The following is a 6000-nucleotide window of genomic DNA, read 5'->3' as shown; positions in this document are numbered from 1 at the left end:
ATTGAGGGAGCAGAATTCTATTTTCTATTTTGCTTTGTGTCTTCAGGCATGTCATTTCACTCAATAGTTTTCTCATTCACAAAATGGAAGAGTTGGGAGAATATAATTTTTTACATCATGTCCAATTCTGTAAGTCAATGTTATTAAATATATCCGATGTTGAATCCAAAGAATCTTTTGAAATCCCTCTCTCTTTCTGAATTCTCCAATTTAATCAGGACCCTATGGAGTAACTATCTTTTAATATTTAAAAAGATTTTAAAAAACAAAATTTTTAAATAAAAAATAAATAAAACATAATAGTTTATGCTATTCGTTATTGAAAATTGCATGTTGTGTTGTGTTCAGTTTTACAACCCATCTTCTGAAAGATTATTTCTCTGAGCTTTTGAAGAGAAGAGGATGCACATTTACTCCCCACAAAGAGGCAGCAGCATAGTATGATTTTAAGGTACACGAGCTCTATCTGTACCAGACCACCTGGGGTCCATGTCCTGCCTCTTATTTAGATGCTGTATAATTGTGGAAAGGTTATTTCCTTGTGCTTCAGTTTCCTCATCTGTAAAATAAGGACAATAGTCATAACTATGTCACAAGGAAATGGGATAGAATAAATGAATCAATACAAAGTTCTCATTACAGAGCCTAACGTAACAAATATTCAATAAGTGTGAGCTACTATTATTGCAAGACTCACAGATTCATTTTTTATAACTGAAGGGTCTATCTTGAAAGAGTCACAAAGCCCATTCTCAACTTTGAACCTATTCTCAAATACCTGGGTTCCTTCAGCCTATGACGAATATTCAGTAGAAAGAATAGCAAAGACAAGGAACACACATACAGAGGGGTACTCCTTGTAACTGTAGTGGTGAAACTTAATTGAGCTTAAGTTGTTTTTCTCTGTTTGCATTTTAAGCATATATGTGATTTTAAGCAAGACTCAGATCTGGTAGAACAAAAGATCTGTTTCAAAAATTAAGGCCTATGATTTCATACTAAAAATGGGGATCTGGAGATGAGGGTCATTGTCATGCAGGCTCTAAAATGTGCTGGGAATCTTTAGATATTAGCTGTTAGTGGTACCTAGGTCAAGATTAATGTTTTCAATGCTAGCTCTGGAGGTTAACTGCAGCTTCTGAAAAGGCACCATTTGTTATTTCCCTCCAAACATTAGACCTTCGCCCCTGTTTGTGAGTCAGTGGCACCAGCAAGCTGAATGTAACATCTCCAGTTACCCTTCTTCATGGGTGACTCTTAGTGCCTAGGCCTTCTCTGCAGAAACAGTACAGGAACAGATATACAATTTGTGGTTTCTTCCGGGTCTTTCAAAATAATCAAAGTTCCCTGAAGAAAAATTTGGTAGTTGTTAATGAAGATGAAGATGATGATAAATATTGATTGAAAGAAATGTGTTTGTATTTCTTAAATACCAGCACTTTCAGACACATCGTATAACTTGATCCCTGTAATAAATCTGTAAGGTGAGAGCATCAGGGCCATCTTCTGCAGAAGAAAATCAAGGCACACCAAGGTTAAGCATCTGGCCCAAGATCATAGCAATACTTAAACCTGTGTCTATATGAGATCAGAGACCCTGATGTTGACCACCGTAATTTATTGCCTCCATAAAGACTGCAGGAAGAAGCCTCCTCCACCCCACCTCACCTCACCCCCAGAGGTTGCCTCTCTCTTGTCTCATTTTTCTTTAGCATCCAGCTTCTCGTTCACGATTTGTGTTTACTTATGAAGGGCTTTGCTCCAGTGATTAAGGACCTAAAATGGATAATTACTCGGTGATTTGCAAGCAGTGCCGTGGCTGGTATTTCTCGAAGTCTTATTGCTGAATAAATATTACCCGTGTGCTGTGTCAGCTTATTGCCCACCTTGAGAGCAATCTCCCTGTTAGTTTTATGGCACATTAAGTCTCCTTTTGGAATGAATTGGGTTTGTACAAGTGGGGTTGGTTACATCAGAATAAAAGAGTAAGCAGCAGGGATGACTGGAAAGCTATAAAACAGAAGCATTAGGAAAAGAGAAAGGAGTGGGGAGACGTTTAAAAGAGAGGTTTAAAATGATAAACTAATAGAAATGGGGTGACAGTCTGAGAAGATTATATTTAATGCAGAGAGTGTGACTGTTACAACAACTATGAGTCAGAGGATGAAATAACACTTAGCTCTACAGGAAGAAAATTATTTGGGGAAGGAAGTGGGGAAGAGAGAAACATTAATATTTATTAAATGTCTACTATGTGTTTCCCCCTGTACTTTTAAGCCAGTTTTAGGGCCCTACCGGACATACTTTGAAGTATCTCCCAATTTGCCTCCCACACTCCTCACTATCCCCAATGCCATCGAAGGGAACAGCCCAGGGAAAAGAGATGGAGAGGAGATTAAGCACCATGTGCTCAGCACTCACCACACCATGTTAATGCTAATAGCTATGTTTTCTCTGCTAGCATTTTAACTATTTGAAGCCAGAAAGCATCTTGTGTATCTTGGTATACCCCGTACTGACATGAAGCTCTCAATATACATTTGTTTGTTCGAAAAATAAAAAATAAATAAAATAGAGTGAATATACTGAGCAGGAAAGTCATTCTATCACAGAGCTGGCAGAACCGGTACCAATTGCAGCACAGAACTCGAGCCATTCAAATGCAGTTTACAAATTACAGAATACAAGGGACACAGGGTTTGGTCAGAGTCTCTGACTTCAATAATTTATTAATTTTGAGATTGATTTGTGTTACAGCTATGAAATTATAATACTCAATACAAGAAATACAATATTCCTTTATTTACGGCTATGGAGGGCTTTCTATGAGGTATCATTTTGTCACTGGATAAATGACAAAAATGCAAGGAAAAGAAAAGTGTTTAAAAAGAGAACATGCCAATGTGAGTGTGTTAGGTTTGCTTATTTTTTTTAAAAAATGATAAAAATATAAAATGGTAACCTATGGGTGGAAGGAAGGAAAAGAGTATGGGAGACAGAGATTGAAGCTAGAAATCTCTGTTATCATTCCCACTCGTTCAAACCCAATTCATTCCAAAAGACTTAATGTGCCATAAGGCTAACAGGAAGATTGCTCTCAAGATGGACAATAAGCTGACACAGCACATGGGTAATATTTATATGTTTGATCGGGGGATCAAATATTTAATATAATTAAAAAATAAAAATAAAATCTAAAAAACAGTTCCTGAAAATTGAAATCATGATGAAACAAAGGAACCTAGCTATGTATGGAGTTGGTAGCATACCCATACGCAGAAGAGTTATTTCAAGCAATTTAAAACATTTATTATGCTGAATACCTCTAATAAGACACACCTCGAGAATGGTAAGATTACTTTTTTTTTCTTTAAATTTTAGTAATCATGCCTTCAAGGTAGCATGGGTATTGTTATTCTGAGGCTACATGAATTTTGGAATTCAAAAATTAGTTATTATGTTAATGACATTGGAAACAAAGACTTTTGACATGACAGAATGATATATAGATCAAGATTGATGAGATTAAGCTAAAATGTAGTAGCCTAAATTTTAATTGGAAGTATGGATTTGTAATGTATTTCATCTTTAAATATAAATATGTAAATAAATATGCATATATATGTGTGTATGGACACATATGTACATATACACACATATACATATGTTCTTCCCCCACCCCAATGCTGTCCACTGAAAAGGCCTTAGAAACAATGACCAACCCAGGAGCAATGAGCACCCCCTACCACACAAATTATGGTCTTAAATACCAGGGCTCTTTGAGAAATTGTTGATTTTCTTTTTAATGCCTACAGCACCTGGTCTTCCTAGGTGGTCTCCCATCCAAGTACTAACCAGGCCCGACCCTGCTTAGCTTCCGAGATCAGGCGAGATCAGGCATGTTCAGGGTTCTATGGCCGTAGACTACAAATTGTTGATTTTCGATCTTGTTCAAGATCAGCTTGTAACATCTCATCATACCAGAAAGCAAGGAAATTACCATCGCTTTTTTAACTTACTAACATATTCTGAAAGCAAATAGAAATATTTTTTATTCATCGCTGTTCTGTGTTTATCCTAGTTTTCCCCCATTAAAACTACAGATGAGCGCGCGCTCGTGCGCGCGCGCGCGCGCACACACACACATACACACACACACGCACACACACACTTCATGAATTTGTGGTAGATAAATATGATTACATTTGAAAGGAGAGAAAGAGTAAACCCATTAAAAGTCCATTTAGATAAATTACATCTAGCATAGGGCCTGCTGAAATCCACGCTGACTTAGAATTGCTATTATATGCTATTGATAAACTTGAAGTCTTGGCCATTCAAGGGCTTTTCATTTTTTGCTTTGATTTCAAATCAATAGTGTTTTTAGTTTACTTCTGTTTTATTCACATTCTATGCTCTACTTTTCACTACTAAATTAAGAATATAGTAATTTTATGCTTTTATTAAAATCAATAAAAAATTATATATTGCCTTTAATAGAAATTATATAACATATATATTGCAATTATATAATTTATAATTGTATTAAGACCTGCCACAATTTTTTAAATATTTTTCTTTTTTAAAAGTTACTTTTATGTATTTTATGTTTTATTCATTGGTGCATAAATGTTCACAATTGTCTCATTATTAGAGACTATGTTTTTAATTGTAGAAAACAACCAGCTTTATCCATTCAATATTTCTTACCTTAAATTCTACTAAGCTGGAATAAAAAAGTTTCACCTATGCCCTAATTTTTCTGCTGCATTTCTCCTAAGGAGCATAGCATTGAACTTCACATTTTATCCAGTCAGCAAGTTTGATGAGAGGGATAGTTCTCTACCTATAGAATTTCTGCAGGGATAAATGCCCTTAAACCAAGAAAATTATTCTTTTCACCTCAGTTATGATACAATAAAGGAGAAGAGCCTGACTACATACTCTGTTGCCTCTTAATAAAAAGATATTCTAATGTGGTCTGTGGACCATTGCATCAGAATCACCTGGATACTTGATAAAAAGGTAGGCTGGAGGACTCCACCTCAGACAAGGAGTCTGGATATTTGAGGGAATGGAGTTCTGGCACCTGCATTTTCAGCAAGTTCCACAGGCGACCCCTATGGTCATTACAGCCTGAGAACCACTGACCTAAAGGATAATGAAAAGGCATCACTAAAATACACTTTTTATCTCTTTGAACGATTCTAAAAGAAAAAATTCCAAATAATTTGTTCTTTGCACAGGAAGAGTTAAAGAATGGATAAAAGCTCTTTCACAGGATTATAGAAGAAATTTTTTCCTATTCCCCCTCTCTTACCAACTCAGAATAGCAAAATACAAGAGGGTAGTATAGTGTTCAAATTTGCCCTCCCCCTTCTAGATTTTTCTCTCACTTTGTCCAAATGTTTTCCATTTTTACCCTCCTTCTGTCTTTAGTTATTGCTGCTTTCCTATTTATATTTCATGATCCTAGCCTATAGGATCTTTTGTATAAACAAACCAAGACTCTAGATATATATATATATCTCAAAAGGAAGAAAACACATATTTGAAATGATAACAGTGTGTTAACACGCTCTGATTACACAATCAAAGTTTCCTCTTTTTATTCCTATGCAATAGAGTTTCAATTTACCAGACCAAATATCTCAGTACTTTTGCTGTCAATCAATGAAGCTATAATATGTAATCCAATCATCATGCATTCTTTCCCCACTGAACAAACATTTACTGACTTTTTAGATTAATCTTTTGGCTGAAAGGACTTGAAACATTGTCAAACACATAGTGGTGGTATAATAACTAAATTGAGCCTCTTCTCTCTGCCCAAGGCATTAACGAGGCAAATTTCTGTTTATTCAACTCTGTTTATTAGGTCGGATCATCAAAATGGGAATCAGTGTAAGCTTTAAATAACATCTCAATTTGTTGGGTACATTCCTAATGGAATTTTATACACTTTCTCTTGGGAAATACTTCCCTTACACACCCTTATGA

The 6000-nt window shown here is 35.6% G+C and overlaps 1 pseudogene; it reads right to left on the bottom strand.

The window, feature by feature from the left end:
* Positions 1-3806: 3806 nt before the first annotated feature.
* On the bottom strand, positions 3807-3925 carry LOC120588989 (uncharacterized; annotated as a pseudogene).
* Between the last annotated feature and the right edge of the window lie 2075 nt (positions 3926-6000).

The sequence above is a fragment of the Pteropus medius genome, unplaced genomic scaffold (assembly GCF_902729225.1).
Source record: "Pteropus medius unplaced genomic scaffold, Ma_sr-lr_union100, whole genome shotgun sequence".
Classification (NCBI taxonomy): domain Eukaryota; kingdom Metazoa; phylum Chordata; class Mammalia; order Chiroptera; family Pteropodidae; genus Pteropus; species Pteropus medius.
The sequence above is the reverse complement of the archived record's forward strand: the minus strand, read 5'-3'. Positions and strand labels throughout refer to the sequence as shown.